The following is a 24,187-nucleotide window of genomic DNA, read 5'->3' on the forward strand; positions in this document are numbered from 1 at the left end:
AGGCAGACGCACTGGGTGTGGGAGGCCGAGCCTAGAGAGGAGGGTATGGGTTTGGACTCTGACCAGGCTCCTGTATCACTCTAGGGAATCTGGACATCATCCTGCAGTGCCGAGTGGGTTAATACAGCCGGCCTGGGTTATCAGCTCACATGAAAAGGATGCAGGAGTCATATGTTGTTCTACAATAAGAAAAAAAATATCTATCAACCTAGCTTGGAAGTTATGGGTATTAGCTTCATCAGACACATGCGGTTTCTTCTTCCTCGCTACAAGAACAGGAGCAAGCTATTTAACCTCACTGTGCCTCATTTTTCTCATCAGTAAAATGGGGGTTATGGTATCTGCTATGAGAATGAAATGAAATTAGGTAGGTAAAACTCTTCGCTCTTCTGAGACACAGTAGCACTCAATAAAGGTAACTCTTGTTCTATTTCATAGTACCTGGATGTGCGCAGTGCCTACCACGGAGAAACAAGGAGAAAACAAGGAGCTCCGTCCCTTCCAATTCTCTCATTTCCTTCTCTCCACCACACTTTTTGGCCTTTGACTCATGATGGTTTGTCCTTTGTTCTCTCCCCTTGTTATCTCTCAGCTCTGCGACACGACTTCCTTAATGGCCCAGTCTAGACTTAATATCAGTTTCAGTCTTTCTCTCCTTCCAAACTCAGAGTTTGTTCATTGCCTTGTCCTAAACCACTGCATAGCCATCTATGTACAACCCCCCAAGACATAGTTATTGGCTCGTGCTACATGTCACCACGCGGCCATGTCCACCCGTACCACCATTTACATGGGGTCTGCAGCCTCGGCTCGGCGCCCACACTCACGCTTGTGATCTTTCCAAATGTCCCTGACCATCCCACCTCTCCAGTTACACAAAGTCACTCTTCCCACCTCCTCAGAACCCTGAGCTCACGTCCACCTGGCTCCCTTTGAGCAAACCTCCTCTCCCCCAGCAGAACACTGTAGATATCAGGAGGGAATGCTACTTCCTGTTTCTGCACTAGAAATTTCCTGCCCCAGCTCCTTCCCTCCCACCTCAGAGATGCCCCTCCTTCTGTATGCTTTGGAATCTCCCTCTTCCCATGTCCTCTGGAACATTCTTTGATCAACCATCACCCTAACTTTCAGTTTCTTCTCTACTGATTTCATTAGTTCATTTATTTGGTAAACATTTAGAAAACAACTATAACATGCAGTCAGCACCTTTGATTCTGGGCATAAAAGGATAAATAAAACACCATAACCTATAAACACATTCAAGTCTCTCCATACAATGAATCCCTTTTTTCCTAATGTGGTTTGAATATGTGCCTTCCTTACAATGACAACAACAATGAACATACACACACACATACACACATGCCCACTGCCTGGAACATACGTCTCATGAATCTTCTAAGGCCAGTTTTTTCTTTGAGAACCCAGCTTAAAGTCACCTCAAAGAGACCATCCTTGACTGGCCAATCTAAGGAACCACCCTCTCCCTCACTGTTGGCTGTTAATCTTTATTTACTTCACATCACTTATTTCACATTGTAATGAGAGACTCCTCTGTTTGCTTGCTTCCTATTTTCTGTTCCGTCCACTAGTCTGAACCTCTATGAGGTCTGGGACTCTTTTATTCACTGTTACATTCCCAGTGTCCAGGGTGTACCTAGTAAGTTCTCAGAAAACATTTGTTGAGTGTCAACTCCCAAGTGCCAGGACCATCGTTGTTCTAATCTTTTTTCTTTTTTTTTTTTTTCAGCTCCATTATACAGCCTACTGGTTTCCAATGCTGACTGCCAATAGAACTCCCTGAGCAGCTTTGAAAAATTCTGATGCCCAAAGCACCCTAAGACCAGTTACTCCTAGGGTGAGACCCAGCTACCAATTTTTGTAAGCTTTCCAGGCAATTCTGAAAGCCAACCTTGACACCACTGACCTAACCTCTGCCTTACACACAGGTGATGCTCAATAAAGAAATGAATGGTTGAATGAATGATTGAAGGAATGGAGTCACTTAGCTCCCGCTTATCTTGCAATCCCCTTCTTCCTGGCCTTTCCACACGATGGGCTGTTATCCAGGCAGGCAAACCACCAGACACTCACCTGTACTCTCATTTCTCCAAGCTTTCGCATGCTGCTATTTCTACCTAGAACACCCATACGCCATCTTGGCTACCTGCCACTGGTCTCCCTCGTAAGGTCTAGGCTTGGGCTCAAGACCACCCCCTCTCCCAGGTCATCCCAGTGTGCCCACCGAGCTCTGAGCCTCCTCTCTCCTTGCATATATGTTTGTGAGAGAAGGCTTCCTACCGCCTGCTGTTGTCAGGACTCTTCTTGACCAGGGGCGGGGGAGGGGGGCTCCCTGTCTCATGTGTAGCAGACTCCCCAGCCAGAGATGGCACTCCACGGATACTATAGAATGAATTCACAGATTAACAGATCAACACATGGATGAATTTTTAAAGAGATAGCCCTATGCTTATTTTTTAATTTTTGGTTTTTTTAAGAGCTGTATTGAGTTATAAATCACATAACATACAATTTCTCAATTTAAATTGTACAACTCAGTGGTTTTCCAGATATTCACAGAATTATTCTAGAATTGATATTTCTAGGGTATTTTTATTGTTCCAGGATGAAACCTCATAACCATTAACAGTCACCACTCCTACCCCTGTTGTCTCCGCAGCTTCCCAACCCTAGGTAACCACTAACCTACTTTCTGTCTCTACAGATTTGCCTACTCTGGACACTTCATATAAATGGAATCATGTAATAACTGTCTGGTTTCTGTGTGTGTGTGTGTGTGTGTGTGTGTGTGTGATTGGCACCTACTTCCACTTTTGAAGACCTTTTTGGCCATAAGCATCCCTTTCACATTGAGTTGATATGACAGAATACAGACTCTGGAAGAGATCTTAGAGGACAAACCAAGGCAGTATTTCTTAGACCCTATTACACAGCAATCTGATAAATTATCCTAATTCCTGAGCTGGGAGAAAGGAGATATAGAAGCTTAGCTACACCTGCTACCTCAGAAGAAAGGGAAAAGGGACAGATCCCGGGATGGCTCAGCTGCCCCGTTGGGCCAGGACCTTCTGTGCCGTAAGGACTCCATACTGAGGGCAAATGGCCTAGGTCAGACTTGAGCTTTGCCATGCATTAGCTATAACTCTTCATTCCCTGCCTCCTCATCTCTAAAAAAGAGGATAAAAATAATTCCTGTCTTATAAGCACCACATCATAGCACTGTTATAAGAGGATATGAGGGGATACATATCAAGGGCATCACACTGCCCCTGAGACATTCTCAGTGCCTGATAAATATTTATGCTGCTGTAGCTCTTGAGGTTTGGCCACAGCTGTTTCTATATTGTTCTTCTAAGTAAAATTTAATGTGGAAAGAGGGTTCTGGTGCTTTAAAACATAATGCAAGCCACTATTCTAGGAAAATTTCACACACGCATGCACATACCCACTGCCACATGGTCATCTGCATTCTTTTTGATGAGAGTGGGGGACAATGGCAAGATTTAGCTGAAGCTGAATAAGAATTATTAATGGGAAGTAGGGGAGGTAGCGGGTTTGGTCCATTCCTGGCATAAGAAGCTGACAGAAATAGCCTCGCTCTTCCCACCAAATGTACATCAGTTCCGCTAGCAAGCAGGGGTTATAGGCTCCATGGACCTGAGGGAGTAAACTCTGCAGCCATTTCTTTCTTTTCCTTCTACAGTTCTTACATACGGACCTGCCTGTGGCATCCTCTGCTAAGCCCTCCTGGGGTGTCTCTTCAGTATATCTCAAATCAGCACTTGGTGGCTGACCCTTGGTGGCCAATCTCGTGACCAGACACAATTGTTGGTAGCAGGTAGCTACAGGCTGTACCGAATTTACTACCAGCTGGTCAGACACTTATGCTTCCAGCTCCAAGGGTAGCTGTCCTTTCATGGAAGCTCAAGGGTTTGGGGAGACCCTCGTCTGATTACACTGCTTTGAATGGTCCTTCCTGCACATCTGGCCAGCCTCTGTTCGGATTCTGCTCAGCTGTCTCTCTTTCTTGCCTTCCTCCCCTCTGCGATCTCACAGTCCCCTGTACATACCTGTGGGGTAGCTCTCTAGCTCCAGTTATCGCCTGGGTAGATGACTGTGAACAACTAAAACACAAGGACATTTTTCATTTATCTTTGTGTGTCCCATGAATAGCCCTGGGCCAAGCACACAACGGACATTCCTCTCATTTTAAAGATACCATATTGAGATCCTACTGGGTGCTGATACTTCAAAATGCCAACATTCATAGAAGCATGGGATTTTCACCCTGAAAGGAATTTTGAGACAACGCAATGAGGCCCGGGAAAGGTCGTGTCTTATCAAGTGTCCCGGTGCCTGAGTAGGGAAAATGTTGGCAATAGAATTCAACTCTCCTAAAGACATGTATCATATGACCTCACTGATATGAGGAATTCTTAATCTCAGGAAACAAACTGAGGGTTGCTGGAGTGGGGGGTGGGGTGGGAGGGATGGGGTGACTGGGTGATAGACACTGGGGAGGGTATGTGCTATGGTGAGCGCTGTGAATTGTGCAAGACTGTTGAATCACAGATCTGTACCTCTGAAACAAATAATATATGTTAAAAAAAAAGAAGAAGATAGCAGGAGGGGAAGAATGAAGGGGGGGAAATCGGAGAGGGAGATGAACCATGAGAGACGATGGACTCTGAAAAACTGAGGGTTCTAGAGGGGAGGGGGATGGGGGGATGGGTTAGCCTGGTGATGGATATTAAAGAGGGCATGTTCTGCATGGAGCACTGGGTGTTATATGCAAACAATGAATCATGGAACACTACATCAAAAACTAATGATGTAATGTATGGGGATTAACATAATAATATAAATAAATAAATAAATAAATAAAAATTAAAAAAAAAAAGAAATCAACTCTCCTGATACCTTGTTCTTTTATGATAATTCCCCCCCTCCTTCTTTGGTTAAAATAACAGATTTTTAATGTGTTTAGAAAACTAGAGAAAATATGAATGATTATTTTGTTCACTAATGGTTTTTTGAACTCAAGAACTAGCCCTTGAAGCATCCCTGAGTTGGTGACTAAGGATATTAACACAGACCAACCCAAATCTGCAATATAGCTAATGATACTAAGGTCTGACTCTCTGTGCTTCTCACACCCCCGCCCTGCTAGTTCACATCTCACCCACGCCAGGCCAACCAAGGGCCTGTAAAAATTTAACTTGATGTGATTGCACAACCGTAAAAGCCCAAGTTGCATTTTGAGGTAATGAATGAGATTCTTTAATTGCCTTGTGAAAATGTTTCCAGTGGGAGGAAATATAGAACAAGTTGTCACAAACATAAATGTCCCTGTCAGGCTCTGGTGAGGTTATTATACTATTAAAAGATGCAGAGGGCACTGATTTGGGGCCAGCTTGGGAGACAAACAGAATCTTGTTCTGTTTCTCTTCCTACTCCTTTGTTGAATTTCTATTGTTAAGAATCCTTTTGGAGGTGATGGATAGGTTCATTACTTTGACTGGTGTATGCATATGTCCAAACTCACCAAATCATACCCATTAGATATGGGCAGGTTTTTTATATCAGTTATAAACTGATACAAACTCAACAGAGTTGTGTTTTTGTTTTGTTTTGTTTTGTTTAAGAACCTATTTCTTCACTGAGTTGAAGTCATGGTCCAGCAAGCCCAGCATTCTGTGTCTCTCAGCAAGGCAGACTTTTGATAAGAAAGAGCAAGACTATAATTCCCACCTAGCTCCTTGAATTCTGCTGCTGAGTTTCACTTAATGACTCATGATGGCACTAATTCCAGTGAATGCCACTCCTTTAGGTTAGGCCACCGTCATCTCTCAGCTGGACCACTGAGAAAGTCTCCTTCACTCCCAATTTGAAGTCTTCTAACTTACCTTCCATGCTACAGCCAGGGAGATCGTCTGAAAATTCTAACCTGACCACCTAATTCCCCTGCTGAATTCCCTGCAGGGTTTCCCATTGTCCTGAAGATAAAGGGTCAACTCCTTAATATAATTTAGCAATAATCTGGTCAAAGTGCTGCCTACAGACAAAGGTGCTGCCCGTAGCTAAGGAGCTGAGTGAGCTGGAGCCCAGTCCATGTTCCACATGCTAAGCCGTGAGCCCTCGCACTGTCCCACTTCCGCCTAAGACCCAGGAAAGACTGGAGGTGTCCTCTGGAGGGCCTATTACTTCCTGCTATAGATTCATATCTAATCATCCCCACATCTGCTTCTATCCTAACCTCAGGCACTATAATCCCACCATACTAGCATCAGAAAATTTCCCTCTGTCTTGCTTCTGACCCTTTGCCCAGGTTTTCCACCACTTGAACTTCTCTTCATTCTTCTTTTCATCTAGATAAGTTACATTTTCTTTCAGCTCTCCACTTCAACATCACCTTCCCTGACCCTCCTTGGACTGTGTTAAGTGCTCCTAATATGTGTTCTCAAAACATCCTGTGTTTTTCATAGCAGAGCACTCATTCTACAGTCTTATAATTGCCTATTTATCTGCCCTTCCTTGCGAGCAGAGACTGTATCATAGTATTCTGTAACCTCCTTGTCTAGGTATTCAATAGTTATCTGTTGATCAAAGAAGCGAATGAATAAATGGATGGATGCATAAATATGTTACAAAAAAACCTTGAACTCATGTTTCCAATAAATATCACATTTTGACTAAAAGAGTTCCAAAATTTATTACTTTGTCTTAAATCCATTTTTTTTTCTGTCTTCACAGAATGCACTTGAAAGGGCAGATCTCTAGGAATTGGGAACTCATCTTAGTTCATCCAAAACCACAATTTCCCCATTTTACAGAGCTTTGGATGTTTCCAAATGAAAAGATGGTCTTTATATGGTATCTTCACTTATGAGTCTGCCTACCCTCCCCTCACTTGGCACCCAAGGCAATGTAGTGGAAGGCCTTGGAAGGCCTTGAAAATATTGGCATTCATCCTGTGGGTGATAGTGAGTTCATGAAGTGTTTTAAGCAGGGGAGTGACAAATTACATTTGTGTTTTGAGTAACTGCTCGAGCAGGGATTAAGGAAGATGAAAGCCTGGGGGCAGGGAGCTGAGAGAGAAAGCTACTAGGACAGTCAGGGCAAGAGATGAAGTCCTGAACCAGAGAAGGGATCATGGCAATGGAGATGAGGATGCAAAATCAAGAAATCTTTAGGAGAAAAAACATCTCTTGGATTTGATTAATTATGGTTGTAAATGAGGGAGAAGAATCACAGATGATTCCAGTGTTTTGAGCTTCAGCAACTGGGTTGCTGCTGGTGCCATGATCTGAACTCGGGTCTGTGAAGATAGTGAGTTCACTTAAAATGTGCTCGGTTTAAGTGATGGACTTTCATACGAAATCAAGGTAGAAACCATCTCTGTATACCCAGTTTCCCACATACCTTATACATGGTAGGTACTCAAAATGTTTCTTGAATTGAATTGAAGGTGCAATACATCCTACGTACAGAATTCTCAATATCTCACTTCAACTGTGTGTTTTGTCAAATTCCAAGCACAGACCCATCTAACCATACTGCTCTATATTAATATAATATAACATTTATCCATATGACAAGCTAAGAAATTTCAACCCCCTGGAAAGTATGACTAAGAGATTTTACTGCAATAATAATTTTCACTAAGTGGTGGAAGGAGTCAGGAAAGGGGATATTATAGCAACCACAAATAGGTCCCGGGCTACACTTGGCTTGCAATTTCACTACAAATTTCAGAGAAGCCATAAAAGATTCAAGTGAAATCTGGTTGGTTGATTAGAAACATGTGAAGGAACTCCAAACAGGCACGTGTTTCACATTTCCTACTCTGAAGTTGGCCAAGTATTAATCATCATCCTCCCTGTGTTATTCCAGAAAACAGAATCACTCCAGCTGGCCTTTTGGAAGGACAGGACCTGGGTCAGGAGAACATCCACAAATCTGGGACTTCCAGAGAGAAAGAATTAGCAAATAAATGCCATGCTGAACTTTCTCCATCTGCTGTAACGCTACTCCTTCTGTTACCCTCCACACCCCTGCCCTCAGCCCAGTCCATGCTCACCTTCGTATGACAAAGGAAGAGAGACTGGGATATAGCCTCTCGATGAGAACACTGTTACTTCATCCTGAATCCCCCTCCGTCCCCAGAACACAGATTCCAGAATGGAACGGGCACAGACTTTGGAGCCAGAAAGTCCCAAATTTGAAACCAAACTCCACCATTTACTTTGGGTGATTTACCCAACCTCTTTGAGCCTCAGATTTCTTCATTTACAAAACAAGGCTAATAAGACCTACTTTGAAGGGTGAAGACCAAACAAGGTAATTTATATAAAACACATACATGTGTGTGATATCAGCAAACATGTATTCGGAGCCTTCCTGCCCCTTCCTTCTGTATGATGACCCACCCAAGCAAATGTGAAGCCCAAACTGTCCTTGAACACAGACCCGACTCACGGGAGTCTCAGAGGAATGGTTCCGATGTACACAGCAACCGGAGACCTGATCGGGGTGCTCTGTAGAGGATCAGTTTCATCTAGTCCTCCTGACCCTCACAGAGCAGGTGAGATGGCAACAAATCCAGCCTCCCTCAGATGAAAGTGCTGTGAGAGCAAGGAGGATGGACAAGCTCATCTGGGGTCTGAACAGTCACTTGAACTGGGCTTTAATGGATGAGTAACATTTCCTAGGATAGAACCAGAGATTTCATACAAAAGTAGTAAATGAATAAAGACACTGAGGTCATAATGTGCTCAAGAAACAATAGTTAGTTATGGCTAGAAGAGAGACAAAGGAAAGAAATGCTGGGAGATGAGACAGGCAAGGTCAACTGGGTTAGGTTGTTAAGGGTTTTTACCATGGTGAGCGGAGCTTCTGGACTTAATCCTATAAATAATGCAGGCGCATTGAAAGATCTGAAAGTTTCTCTTTTGCATCTTATTGTATTTTGTTTTTAGCATTTTTCTATTCTCACTATGAAAACCAAACATGTATTAAAAATTATTCAAATGGTACAGAAGGATATAATAAAAAATGAATCTCGGGCGCCTGGGTGGCTCAGTTGGTTAAGCGACTGCCTTCGGTTCAGGTGGTGGTCCTGGAGTCCCAGGATCGAGTCCCGCATCAGGTCCCTGCTCGGCAGGGAGCCTGCTTCTCCCTCTGACCCTCCCCCCTCTCATGTGCTCTCTGTCTCTCTCATTCTCTCTGTCTCAAATAAAAAATAAAATCTTTAAAAAAAAAATGAATCTCTGTCTTCATCACACAATACTGTGTCTACTCCGTATTCTCTCTCCTTTCATATAAATACATATAAATACCTTCTCTTTCCATATAAATACTCTCATAAATTTGCCTGTGAGTGAATACTTATACACTGCATTGTATGTACTTCTTTCCTGTTTTGCAATGTATTGTGGAGATCTTTATGATTCAGCATATATAATTTCACCTCATTATTTTTTAAAAGATTTTATGTATGTATGTATGTATGTATGTATATATTTAGTGAGTGAGCACAAGCAGGGGAGGGGGAGGGGCAGAGGGAGAGAGGGAGAGAATCTTAAGCAGACTCTGTGCTGAGCGCGGAGCCTGATGCTGAGGTTAACCCTGAGATCACAACCTGAGCCAAAAATCAAGAGTCAGATGCTCAACTGACTGAGCCAGCCAGACGCCCCTCACCTCATTTTTTTAAATAGCAGTATGGTATTCCACACTTTAAGATTGCTGCATATCTTTTATTTAACTGATTCTCAGCTGATAGATATTTAAGCTGTTCCCAATTGTTTATTATTACATACAAGGCTGCAATCCATCCTCATATCTTTGGAAATGAATATTCCTATAGGAAAAAAAAACACTAAAAGCAGAATTGCTGGATCAAAAGGTATGTGCTTTTAAAATCTGAGAAAATGGAAGAGAGGTAAAGCTATTTTCAACTAGCCCATTAGAAAAAGTACCTATTTATACTCCCATCAGCAGAGTATGACTGTATCTGTTTCCACATATCCTTGACAGTACTCTGTTATCAAACTTTCAAATCTTGGCCACTCTAGTAAGTGAACCTTTTTTAATTTCCTGTTTTGACTTATAATTCTTTCACTGAGTGAAGATGAGCAACTGCTCATATGTTCATAAACCATTTGTGCTTTTTCACTGGGAATGGCTTTTTATTTTCCTTGCCAATTTTTCTATTAGTTTGTGGTCTTTTCCTTGCTGATTTATAAGAGCTCTTTATATATTAGGAAAATAGGCAAATTGACCATGATTTTGTTTATGGCTTCTGGGTCCTATCCAGTTCTTAGAAATGTCTCTTCCATTCCAATATTATTTAAAAATCCACCCATGTTTTCTTTCACACTTTTATGACTTCCATTTTATGTTTACAATTTTGATCAATAAAGAATTCACTTTGCTACAAGGTATCAGATATGGATTTCATTTTGTTACTCATTCCCTGTGTCTTTCTTTTAATAGATGATTTTATCCCCATTTAAATTTATTGACAATAGACACGCCTGTTCTTAGTTCCCTGCTCTTAGTTATGTTTTCTATTTTTAATGCTTCCTTTGTTTTCTAATTTTTACTACATGGTCTGTTTTTATCATCTTTGATATATCTGCTTTTTTTTTTTTCTTTTTCTTTCTGGAGAACTACGAGATGGAAAAACAAGGAGGTCTGCCTGGCACACATATGAAGCCTCACATATGTGAGAAGTGTTTCGTGTGTGTGTGTGTCTCCTTATAAAGAGCAAATGGCTCTAATGGGATTGCCACCTACCACCTCTTCTGTACCCTCTCCTCTGAGAATTCTTGTAACAATGGCACGTCTGCAGGATTCTCTCTTGGCTCTGCTTCTCATGACACTCTCCAGTGCAGAACAGGGATTTGGACACTTTCCTAGGCTACCCACAACCCCACACGATACTGTTCCAGGCACAACTGGCTCTTCAACAATGTGCTGCCTCTTTCTGGAGACCACTATGGAAAAGTGGATTTCCTCCAAGTGTCTTCCCTCAGTTAGATCCAACTGTTACTGTGTTCAGCAATTATTTTTCAGAGCTTGGGGTTGTGGGTATTTTCTAACTTATTTGAAGATAAAAACTTTCTTTCCTTTTTTTCAGTTGGTTTTAGAAGACAGAGTTGGGGTAGAAACAGCTTTACTGCCCTGTTCTAGCCAGAATTTCACCAGTGAAGATTATTAAGCAGGAGAGAATATATTGATATAAAACTAATTATGATTGTGACAAGCAGACTAGAGGGGGGAAGAGAAGGGAGGCAGGGAAACCAGTTAGAAAGCTAGCGTGGTCATTGAAAATGGAAGAGAGGTAAAGCTAACCTGGACTAGGGCGGCATGGGGAGGAAGAAAAGTCTGGGAGAAATCCCACAGGCCAATCAACAGGACTTTGTCGCTGATTGAAAAGGAAGGTTGGGGTACATGGTAAAGAAAGGTAATTTGGTAGGGCCATGCATTCACGGAGCGAGGATATCTAGCAGAGGGAAGAGTTCACGCTTTCATATGTTGAAGTTGCTGGAACATTCAGAGGAAGAAACAAAGCAGGCTGTTGGAAGCCAAGGTTTGGGAAAGGTTTGGCAGTGGGTATGGATTTATGCATCTCCAGCAGATTGAAAGCTGTGGTGGCTGGAGCCATGAAATAGATTAACTTGCCAAGAAAGACAGGATGAAATAAGAGAGTGAAGATGGACACTGGAGAACACCAGTCTTTCAGGGGCTGGTGCAGAAAGCTGCACTGGCCAAGGGTAGAATTGTAGGTAAGAAGAAAACAAGAGATGGTGGTATTGTGCAAAACAATGAAAGAGAGTGCCCAGAAATGGTCAGCAGTGTCAAACGTTGAGAAGGGTTAGGAGGCAAGCACTAAAAGTTGCCCACTGAATTTGGTAATTGGTGAGAGCAATTTGGGCGGCAAGGGAGGCAAGTGGAGGGGAAGATGGTAAATTAATATTAAGTACCTAATACCTACCAGGAAATCCACTGGTGCTTTGCATATGTCATTCCAGTTAATTTCTGCAAAAATTCCCCAGAAGAGGAAATAGAAGCTAACAAACATTAAGTAACTCTTGCACCATCATGAGGAAGCCAAGGAGACAGCTAGATTTACACCCAAATCCTGCAGTCAAAGCACGATCCTGTTTCTACTATGTTAACTTTCAGGTCAGATTATGGTAAATTGACAAATGCCTGCTGCTTAAAAAAATGTAATGTGTTTCAGAGCATCGTTTCCTAGTGACTTCTATTAGAAAATCGTTGCTGGATTCCTTTTACAAATTCTGGCTCTCACACAAAACATAATCACAGCGCTCAGGACTGTGTTGGTACAATGTTAGTGTACCGGGCCCCCTGAAGATCAGCCTGACGGCATTGGCTTCATTCCTGACAATGGGGAGGGCCCAGAACATGCTAACAAACTAAGAGAGGTCACAGAATTAGTGTCCAAAGAAAGGCAACAAAGCAAGTATCTTTATGTTTCCCCTTCCCATTCTTTAGTAGGAATTTCTCCATCCTGAGTTCTGTGCAATTTCCAACTATGTCGTAGAATGATGAATACACAAACTTTCTTGACCTGAGAGCTTATGCTGTAATTCCTCTTTCTCAGGGTATCATCTGTCTTGGATTCTGTCTCTCCTACAAGACTTCAGTGCTCTCTGGTGCTTAATACAGTGCCTGACACACAGCAGTGCTCAATGAATGTTTGTTCTCCTGAGGGCTGTTTTTTTTTGTTTTTGTTTTTTTTCAGGCTGAGGTCACTGCAGGTGGTCCTATAACCCATTTGCCTGTCTTTAAAAAAAAGTATAAAAACATCAAGGCTGAGGCACATAATTGGTGCTCAACTTCATTGCTCAACTAATTCACAACGAACCTACCAATGAAATTGGCTGGAAGGGGTACCAGCAACTTTATAGTTTTCCCCCGTATGGGAAAATGATGTTTAATGGACATACTTAATAATGGGAACAGGGCGCCTGGGTGGCTCAGTTCGTTGAGCAACTGCCTTCGGCTCAGGTCATGATCCTGGAGTCCCAGGATCGAGTCCCGCATCAGGCTCCCTGCTCGGTGGGGAGTCTGCTTCTCCCTCTGACCCTCCTCCCTCTCGTGTTCTCTGTCTCTCATTCTCTCTCTCGCAAATAAATAAAATCTTAAAAAAAAAAAATGGGAAAATATTTAAGGATTCTGGAATTCCTCTATGCAATTTCTATCCAGAGCACCTAGCCCCCAAACACAAAGAATCCTACAAGTAATGGCATTTCCCATGGGGCCAGAAGATCGGGACCCATATATACAGAATATTCGCAGAAACAGTTCCCCATGCCAATTTCATCAGAAGGGAAGAATAACTCCTTGTTTTGGCACTTTGGTGACTAAGTTTGTAATGCATGCATCCTCCAGCTGACAGGAGGATGATGAAATCTAGTAAAAGATGTGTTTTTGGGTATACATTTTCTCAAAGAGGAAATTAATAAGAAAAAAATGACAATAAACACAATCATTTATTGCACATTGCACATGTGCCAGGACTGTAGCTTCATGCTTCCAACAATCCTGTGAGTTACATTCCTTAACCAAAGTCACACACATGAAGTAATCGGCAGATCCAAGTTCAATCAGATCTGTGTCTTACTAAATCTACAATCTTTATCTGAGACTAAGGACTACTGGCCCCCATGAAGAAAAAAAAAACAACAAAAACAAAGAACAAACAAACAAACACCTGAAATATTGCAGTGAAACTGTCCTTTCAAGAGCTTGGAGTTGTGTCAGATCCTGCCAGTTTTCTTCCTGACCTTCCCTCTCCTTCCGTAATGGAATTCCTATAAAGGTGGGCCTGTGGCCCCCAGGAGAAAAAGACCGTAGTTCTCAGCCTCCTTTGCAGCTAGCTATGGCCGTGACTAAATTTTGGCTCTTGTGATATAAGCAGAAGTGGTGTATGCAATTTCCTGGAAGTATTCTCAAAGGGAGAGGGCACATCATTCTTCATCACTTCCCTCCTTCCTATTTGCTAGAATTTACATGTAATCACTAGAGTTCTCACAGCCGTTTTGGAATAGAAGCCATACTCCACAGTTTATAAGAAAGAATTGTGTCTTGATCACTTGCACCATGGAGCGCTGGCTACCGCCTACAGAAATCTTGAATGTGGGGTAGAAATACATTTCTACTTGTTTAAACTACTGCCTTTATTTCCTGTTTCTCATAGTTGGGTCTAATTCTAACCAATGTAGGAGTCTTATGGTATCTTGATCATTATGACACTTTATTGTTGTTGAATATAAGTTCATTAAGTTAAACTGGTATTGGGCATGCTAAGTATTATAGATAAAAGTGATTAAGATACCGTCTTGCTTCAAGAAGGTTTCAATTTGTGGGTGGAAAGAGGAGACATGTCCACGAGACTACAATAAAGGAATACCTGGTATGTGAGTTAGTTCTATGCATAGTGTGTTTTTAGGTATGTTTTGAAGTGTTTATATCTAGTTTCCCCACATTGACAAGGAAGAGAGCACAAAATCATTTTTATGTTTTGTTTTGTTTTTGATCCTTGCTTACTAGCAGGTAGTCCATACTTTGAACAATTGAAAAATACATTCTTCAAAGGATCCACTGCACTTAAATAAAGCTGGAACTTTGTCTATTTCCTTGTTGGAATCTCTAACCCCATCCTATCATCATTCTTCTGTACAAAAGGAAGATAAAGATTACAAGAGGAGTCCCAAACCCCATGCATCCTTTCCTCACTGTAAAATAAGGGCCCGGGGCCCCTTTCACTAGCTTTGTGCACAGGATACACACAGCAGGTGCTGGGAGAAATCCTGGAGGAGTGTTCTCAGAACTTGGAGAATAAAGATGTAGGTTCCAGTACCTAGCTTCAATTCCCTGTGACCTCAACAGATTGTCTTACCTTTCTGGGCCACAAGAGCCTTAATTAATAACAATCAATTTATTAATGGTAACAAGAGGGATTGACTCAATGGTCTCCAAGGTCTCATTCGGCACAAAGGCTCTGTGACTCTACGGTTAGAACAAGCCCTAAGTAGGGAGATGGGGAACCTTGAATTCAGTTGGGCTGAATCCTGATTCTTCCACTGATTCACAGGCTCACCTTAAGAGAGAGAGAGAGAGAGGCAACATCTGCTAACCTCAGGTTCTTCCCTGTAAGATAAGGAAGATGAACAAGATAGATGTTTTTATAATATCTCCTAGAGTTCAACTAGTCTAGGAATACTTTAAGCAAAATTGTTTTCTTCATGGAAAAAAAACAAATTAGTAACATTATTAACCTTAAAATCAATAGGTGGCACTATTCAAAATAACCCCAAACTGTGTTCCATGCACAAAATGAGGATTTTTTTTTTTAAGGTTACCACATTGTGATAACAACAAAATTGGCTCAGAGATGGAATTTTGCAGTATCTTTCATCATTTCACACATGCACTTAAAGGTCATGACTAAGGTCAGAAATGAAAATGTCCTCGATGGGAACAGAAGTGCCTTGAACAAGCATAGAGGTTCCTGTTGATAAGCATAACGAACAATCTTAATGTCGTGTTGTTCCCCTTGATCCCAAGTCAAAATGTTTCCTCTTATCCAAGTCCAAAAAAATCTGTCTATGTCCACTAGAAGAAAATCATGCAGCATCATTTATCCCTTCTTTTAACACCCTTGAAATTCTTCCTTTATAGATTTCAGCCTAAGGCCAGCAAAGTATGTTTTTTCCTCTTTTAGACCTTGTACATTGTGTACACGTTGCCAGAGCAAGACATTCTACGTCAACTCTAGGCTGTAACTAAGGACTTAGTAAACAAAACAGAGCTGGTTAACATAGCTTAGTGCCAAAAAATTGAAAAATTACTATCTTCACCAAACAATAAAATCCTCAGTAAATGGAAAACTTTAACGCTTTGGATTTTTCAAGCTGGTTTTCATTTTGTTGAGGAACATAGATTTACTTACCTATTAAAGGTAAACTTTAATAAAATAAACACCCCCAAGCTTCTCCCCTTCCTGTATGAGGCTGAGAATTTGAAGCTCCATGTTATGGGTTGAACTGTGTCTTCTCAAAATTCGTAGATTGAACTGTGTCTTCTCAAAATTCGTAGTCCTAACCCCTAGTGCCTCAGAAGGTGACTGTGTTTGGAAACAGGACTTTTAAAGAGATAACTAAGGTAAAATGAGGTCATGAGGGTAAGCCCTAGTCCAATCTGACTGGTATTCTTACAAAGAGATTAGGGCATAGGCAATACCCAGGAAGCTATGAAGCCAGAAGGAGAAGGGGGCCATTTGCAAGCCAAAGAGAGAGGTTTCAGAAAAAAACAACACTGCTGACACCTTGATCTTGGGCTATTAGCCTCTAGAACTGTGAGAAAATAAATTTCCGTGGTTTAAGCCACCCGGTCCATGGTACTTTGTAATGGCCGCCCTAACAAACTAATACACTTTTGCATTTTCTATCTCAGATTTAATTACACAAACGGGGAGACTCTAGGGTCTCTCAGAGCTTGGCACATTGCCTTGGACATCACAGACACTCCACTTGTTTGTCAAACAAATTAACTAGTTCATTTTAAAGTGGAACCACCACTCACCTAGACTTTCCGTGCTTCATTCTCTGTGAGGTGACACATGGCAATGAAAAGACCGGCTGTTTCTGCGTTCATCCTCCTCTCCCTTCCCCTCAATCTCTGGCCAGCTCTTGCACCTGAGTTCTTGTTCTGTCTGTGATGAGAACCAACACTCTTCTTATGTTGTTTTCATTTGTGTTCGGGGTTCTGCTGGCTAGATACACTGCTACCCAAAAGTCAGGATGTGATCTGAGCCTCCTGAACTGACAAGATGCTGGCAGAGTGAAGGAAATCTAAGAGCCAGCATCCAAGTCCTAACGAAACTGATCCACTTTGAGTTGAGGGGCTGATAGGGAAAAAAAAAAATCACCTAGCTCTCTGGAGCCATATTTGCCCATTCTATGTCTTCTTCTCTTTAGGTTTTATTGAGTTGAAAATTTACTTGCACTCTACCTTCCGGTCCACCCAAATTGGGAGGGCCTCCATTACAACATTTCTCTTGACACATTCTTCCCTTCCCACTTTGCATTTCAGCTATTAATGAACACAGTTGTATGGCACTATGGAATTGGGTGAAAGCAGGGTCAGTATCACTTTAATCTTTGCATGGACTGCCTGGCCCCCAAAGGGACCAATAGAGTTGCTGTTGTTGTGGTTGTTTAAATGAATGAACATCTCCAAAATATGTCAACCATCCATTCAACCAATTATCTATTAAGTGCATTGTCAGTGCTGGCACTGGGCCAGATACGGTGATCCAGAAGTGTCATTGAGGAACTCCAGACCACATGAAAGTGCCATTAAGTGAAAGGCACTGATGTGACGTGAAGTGAGCTGCAATGTGTGTGCAGTGTTAATGGGAACACAGCAAAACGAAAAACCAGACAATACAAGGGCTAGGGCTCCCGTCTTCCTGCCTACCTATCCTGGCTGTCCTTCAGCTTCAATACTCCCACGGTATCTGACTCATTACAGAGAGCATGGATTCATCTTATAAATGTTTCTAAGTCCAACTGTCTGAACTTTTAAAAAGCCCAGCTTAAGTTTTATCCCCTTGGGGAAATCCTTGATGATACCAGGATTATGTTATCCTTCTGCCTTCCTTATAGTCTTTATCATTGATTTAGCACTGACTCCAAGACCACCTAAAGAGATATTCCACTTACTCACTTGAACTTCTACTTTGCACCATGCATTGCTTGTGTTTTTTACACCTGCTTAGAGACTGCAAGCTTCCTGAAGCAGGCACCATGTATACTCATAGAATGTTAGAAACTCAATGAATTTAATGGTTATTTGATCCAACTCCATCTTTTCCAGGTGAGAAAACCCAGAGTCAAGGACACTGACACTTGCCCGTATGAACATACAGAGTTAGTGAAAGAACAAAACTAAAATGCAAAGCCAAAATGATTTGGAACAGTTATTAGGATGCTGGCAGTCCTGACCTATTTTTTCCAAGGGCCAACATATTTTGGGGGTTTTTGTTTCTTTCCTCTAGTATCCTCTCTCTCTTGAACCTGATCCCTATAAAATGAAATAAAGGGATATTTTGTCCCTAATAATCATCCTTCTGTGTGGGCACATAGCAAAATGCTGCAGCTACAAGCTTAGGGTTGTGTTAGCTCCACAGACTTTGGAATCAGATGGTCTGGGTTCCTATCACATATTTTCAACTGCTTTTTGTTGTTCTTATTAACTTTGGACATCTCCAAGTCTCAGTTAGCTATCTATAAAATAAAAATTAGAGTACCTTCCTCTTTTGATCTCTTAACAAGATCAGACTTCTAAAGCATTGGTATGCTCAGGACAAAGTAAACGCTCATTACACTTACAACTGTTACAAAATTAGATGCAGAGCCTTTGATATGATCTTGACTTGATGAACATGACAAGTAGAGGTAAAAATGATAAGAAAGCTCACGATGTGTAAAGTCATCATGTAAGCTCTTCGTATGCAGTTATACAATTCAAATCTCAGCATTCATATAGTACTACTTTTCTAAAAACATATATTTTTTAAAGATACAAAAATCCTGCCTTTCCAACCAGAAACGAAGAGATGCCCCTTCACTTAGTTAAACTAGTTCTCTCAGAAAATTCTTCAGGGAGGGTATGTGTTCGTGTTTGCAAGATTGGAGGACAGGCATTTAAGGTGAAAGCCATTATTCGTTGTGTCTAATGCCCTTTCCACTTGATACAAAAACAGGAATCAATTAATTTCCTTCAGACATCAACCAGTCAAGTCTGACTGGCAGCACTAGAGGTTTCTAAGGACTTTCTTTTGTAAATGATGTCATTAAGAGCCTTGTGAGTTTCCTTCCTCCCTGGCATGTGTTCTTCTTAAGAGTAGAACATTCAATTTACTGCTTTTTTTCTTTCCTGATGGGTAAATAAAAGTTTATGGTAAAAGTATGGAAAATAACCCCCATTACAGTTTTCCTTCAGCTCTGCCAAAACAAAACAAAACAAAGCAAAGGTTTGCCACAGAACTTAAGGAATACACATACCAGGAAAGGGATTGAGTGAGTTTCTGAGTTAGAGCAGATGGTGTTAAAGCTCACTGGAGACCTTTTTGCCATGTACTGAGAATCTTGTAAAAGGCTGCTAAATGCCTTTTCTCTCCTCCTTGAAAGTCCAAACAAAACAATCCAGATATGCTCACAGTGGTAGTCTAGGAACACAATGGGGATCAAAGGGCATGTGTATTTCTACCTGGGAGTTGATCTAGAATAAGGAGTGGGTGTAGAGGGGACAAGAAAGGGCATCCTCCCTCTGTTCCCACCTTTCCATCTCTGCCAGTTAGTGCACGCACCCCCCACGTGGTAGAGACCTACAGCAGGATGTGCTCCAGCAACATGGTCGGGTACAGTAGATGAATTTCATCTTCAGGAGCAATCACGTAAGCAAACCTATCATATATTTGGCTGCTTAAAATTACACGTGGTTCACCCCCAGGGACTTTCCACCAGGGCAGGGACTCAAACAAAACTGTGATAAAATTACCCTAAGGGTTTGTTAAACACACAGATACCCAGATCTTGCCCCTAGAGACTGAATTTGTGGGGCAAAGAAATCGGAATTCTTGGGGCGCCTGGGTGGCTCAGTCGGTTAAGTGTCTGCCTTAGGCTCAGGTCGTGATCCCCAGGTCCTGGGATCGAGCCCTGCGTCAGGCTCCCTGCTCAGTGGGGAGCCTGCTTTTCCCTATCCCTCTGACCCTTCCACCACTCATGCTCTCTCTCTCTCTCTCAAGGAAATAAATCTTTAGAAAAAAAAAGAAATCTGAATTCTTAATAAGTAAGCCAGGTGGAATTGTGATACAGGTGCTCAGAGTGTACTTATTGAAAAACTTGCCAGGATAGTGTGTCAAGCACCATGTCCTCCTCTTTCAAAACTCATGAGCCCCAAGTCCTCACCCCCACCCTCAACTCGTTGTCTCATTGGAAATCAGCAGTCTGACACAGCAAAGGACATAATGGCTGGAAAAATCCTCTCCCAGAAATGTTATCTATTCTAATGAGAGAGAGAGAGGTTGGTTAGTTTAAAAAAAAAAGAACCACCTGCACATAAAGGAAATGTGGACACCCAAGGCAATTAGGAACATTTCAGCAGGTGAAGGAAGGGGACAGTTTGGGGGCTGGGCTGAGTAGTTAGGGGGGTACCTGCTCATAAGTCACCACAGGTGCAGCTGCGTCTAGAAGAACAGATGAACCCAGAAAGCCCATTTCTGGCTCTGTCAGGTGAGCCCAGGGCTGGTGATCCTACTGGGCGGTCTGGTCCACCGTAACCTCGAGGGAGCCACTGTGCCTGGCCCTTTGGCATTTCTACCTATCTGTCCCCGAATCTGAAATTTCTCTTTCTCCATTCTCATAGTTTCTCAGGAGACCTAAGCCCACACTGCAGCTGACTCCTACCCCACGTTCCACCCACCTGCTTTGTTTGGGATCACCAGTTACTGATTTCTTTTGCCGTTATATTTTATTTTGCACTTTTCTAATGCAGAATGTCACTGCTCTTTGGAAAGCCCCAGAAAGTGCAGATGATGTTATCCTCAATTCTCTGTGGCACTTGCCTCCCAGCACTCGCCATGTGGTAAGGAAATGACTGGAGGTCGCTCCTCCCAAATGGAAGACACGTAATGCATGCATTGCTGATGCAGGATGTCCACATCTGACTCATTATTTTTGCTGATCAAGGCCATTAAGAGAGTAAGGCATGGCGATTCTGGTGCTCAGAGCACCAGTAATGAATGCCCAGACACTGGGCTAAGGACGTAACACCCATGATGCACTCTAAATTTCCTAACTGCCCTGCTCTGAGTGGGAGACGTTATTATGCTCATTTAACAGACGAAGAAAGAGAAGTTCCAAGAGATTTAAGTGACCTGATGAAGCCTCACGCCTGGAAAGCAGACAGCTGGAATCTCTTCTTCAGACTTCACACCCTCAAGCACACTGAAAATTCTTTAATTAAAAGTGATTCTTTTGCAAGTACCGATGTCCTGAATTGAGAGAGTGGGTGCTCTATAAAAGCATGGCCCTTTCAGTCCCACAAACCCAGACTGTGAGGGTGTGTTAGGCATAACGTTTCCCCAGAATTGTGAATATAATTTAATCAAAACCATACTGTACCCAAACAGCCAACAGACATTCATAAAGTGTTTAACACTCTAAAGAAGGGTATAATACTGCAACATAAAACCCATCCAAGCAACAAGCTTAAAATTGCATTTGCAAGCTTCGTTCTCTCTTCAGCCAGAGACAGGCTGGCTTTTTAATTCCAAGGCTTTAGTTCAAATCTGTTCTAGATTTGAACTGACGGAAAATGGTTCCTCCTGACAGCTATTCAGCAGTCCGGGTTGACTCTCAGTAAATTGGTGCTCCCAGGGGGCAGAGTGGCCTGCACACAAACTGACTGCCACTGGCCTTTGCTGAAGCCCATGACAGAGCTGGAGAAACCTGAGGAAAAGACCAGCTTCCATGAACAACATTCCCTAAAGGGGACCCCATGCTTAAGGCAAAACAGCTGCTCCTGAGATACAACATCAGGCTCATGGGAGGCTCACGTCCTGCCACAGACTATGCCTTGATTCATCTCCTTGTTCAGCTCTCGCTCTTTTTCGAATCCTCCTTGTTTTGATGTCTTAGAGTCAGTGTCCGCACCTGCACCAAAGGGACGAGAAGTCTCAGTGGCAGATTTTCTCAACAGCAAATCTCGGGACGATGGGGAACCCAGTTATCTGTGTGGGACCCTATCCAAGAGCAACAGGAACAGCTATGTTTATTGAGCACTTAAAGTGCCAGGGCCCCTGGGCCAACAGCTTCCTTGGGGGGGTGGGGGGGTGGGGAGCTGTATAGTTGAGTGAATGAAGGCTTACAGAAGTGATTTCCAAGATCATGCATCTCGCCAATGGTGGCCCCACGGTACAATCTAGGTGAATCTGACTCCAAAATCCAAGCTCTACGTCCCCAATCTCTACCACCTCCCAAGTCACGGCCCTTCCACTAGCAAGCCTCATGTGAAAAATGGGCAAGTCAAGCCAATTCAAGATTTTAGAGGGCTGAAACAGAGTCCATAAGGCATTGTGGGAAGTTATTTGTTTTTTTGCTTTGTCATTGTTTGCCAGAATTTTTTCTAAATTTTGAATCTGAATGCCTTCAGTCAGAACATCCACATTTCTGTCTTCCCACTTTAGGCCCTGCTCTTAGCCTGCTACCCACTTGTCTTCTGAAGGCATTTGGGTTTTCAATCCCTGAAGAATCTGTAAAAATTTCCTTAGCTTGACCATTATACAATCTCTACATGGCTGACTGTATCCAGCCATGGAAGCAGGGTGGGTATGATGTAGAAACCAGTAAAGTTGGAGAGGCACTGAAAGTAACTGATGGCTACGTGATGAGATATGGAGTTTGGGCTTACATGAGGAATGGTGGATAGTATTCATGGGAAGGGCCAGTTCTGATCTGTTATTAGAATGTGAGTGGAATACTGTGTTGAGGACCCTGAGGCTGCACCGTGACTCAGCAAAGAGTGCCAAGATTTATTCATAAATTGTTATTTCGCTACAGAACACTTTCTTTGAACAAAAGCTTTTAAAGACTCCATTAATACAACAGATGAAAGTAGAATTGCTCAGACCCAAGCAGAGATGAGGAGGCTGAAGCACATGCTACTGGTTACCTTTAATTCCTATAATTACTGGCATCCTACTTTCATAGAGATCTTGTGGCTCCTTAGAGAATAATTTAAAAATTATTGATGAAAATGTTCTCCAGGGTTCTTTTATGCTCTTACTTTGATTCCCTCAGACGAGAGCTTTTGTAGATCATCGGAAGCATCCACAAAGAAAAATAGAGGTTTTAAAAGCTTAAATTCATTGAATCATCCTTAACAGAGTAGCTAAATGACCTCAGGCAAAGACAGGTTTCCATTTCCACTGTTTCACAAATGTTTACGTGGTGAGCCAGACCACCTGTGCGGTCTAAGCTCTCATTATCCCACCTGCACATATTGCACCTGCGTCTTAGCTGGCCTCTCTGTTCACACTGGGCCCCCACAGTCTATTCTCCATATATACAGAGAATGGGTCTTCTAAATGTCACACCAACTCACTTCACCACTCAGCACTTTACAGGGACTTCACCTTTGACTGAAAACAAATTTCCAAGTGCTCATCATGAGCTACAAGTTCCTACATGTGCTCCCTGATGGCCTCTTCATCCATTTTGTCTCACCTACTCTGCTCTTAGAGCAACAGTTCTCAAAGTGTAGTTCCTGACACTCTTTCCTGGAGGCCACAGTTATTTTTATTCTAATACTAAAATGTTGTTTTCATGCCTATTTTGTCACAGGGGTACATGGAACAAATACTTTCTTGATATAGTTTCAGATTCCACATTGCAACTACCCTCTAAAAGACTACCACTTGTTGAGTTTTGATGTACAATTAACCCTTGAACAATGCATGGGTTAGGGGCCCTGACCCCTGTGTATAACTTTGACTCCCAAAAAACTTAACTACTAATAACCTACTGTTGACCAGAAGTCTTACCAATAAACAGTCAATTAATACATATTTTCTATGTTATATCAATATACTATATTCTTACAATATAGTAAGCTGGAGAAAAGAAAATGTTGTTAAGGAAATTATAAGGAGTTACTAAAACAAATAAATACACTTTAAAAAAAAAAAAAAAGGGAGTGCCTGGCTGGCTCAGTCAGAAGAGCATGTGACACTTGATCTCAAGGTCATGATCTCAAGCCCCACGTTGGGGGTAGAGCTTACTAAAACAAAACAAAACAAAACAAAAAAACATAAAAATTTAAAGAAAAGAAAACTACGAGGAGAAAATGCATTTACAGTGCTATACTGTAGTTATTGGAAAAAAAATCCATGTATAAATGGACCCATGAAGTTCAAACCCATGTTGTTCAAGGGTCAACTATAATATCAAAGAAAAATAACTGCAAATATCTAAAAGGTTATTAAAATACTTCTATTTTCCAACCATGTACCTGTGTGAGCCCAGATTTTCTTCATACACTAAAATCAAAACAACATACTACAACA

At 42.0% G+C, this 24,187-nt stretch overlaps 1 protein-coding gene and 1 long non-coding RNA gene across 17 annotated transcripts in view; one reads left to right on the forward strand and one right to left on the reverse strand.

Annotated features, from left to right (window-relative positions):
• ENPP2 (ectonucleotide pyrophosphatase/phosphodiesterase 2) overlaps positions 1 to 24,187 on the reverse strand; it is a 142,448-nt gene that overhangs the window by 108,104 nt on the left and 10,157 nt on the right. The window lies entirely within an intron of this gene.
• On the forward strand, positions 58 to 4,475 carry LOC145720965 (uncharacterized). Of its 3 annotated transcripts, none has more exons than XR_014144356.1 (4): positions 58 to 556; positions 1,593 to 1,660; positions 1,751 to 1,858; positions 3,725 to 4,475. It is a non-coding gene; the product is annotated as an uncharacterized LOC145720965 (long non-coding RNA). The 3 variants fall into 3 exon arrangements; XR_014144355.1 differs by lacking the exon at positions 1,593 to 1,660 and having other exon boundaries at positions 58 to 367; positions 439 to 556; XR_014144354.1 differs by lacking the exon at positions 1,593 to 1,660.

This window comes from Leptonychotes weddellii, chromosome 4, assembly GCF_054177405.1.
Source record: "Leptonychotes weddellii isolate Sample4059 chromosome 4, ASM5417740v2, whole genome shotgun sequence".
Lineage (NCBI taxonomy): Eukaryota > Metazoa > Chordata > Mammalia > Carnivora > Phocidae > Leptonychotes > Leptonychotes weddellii.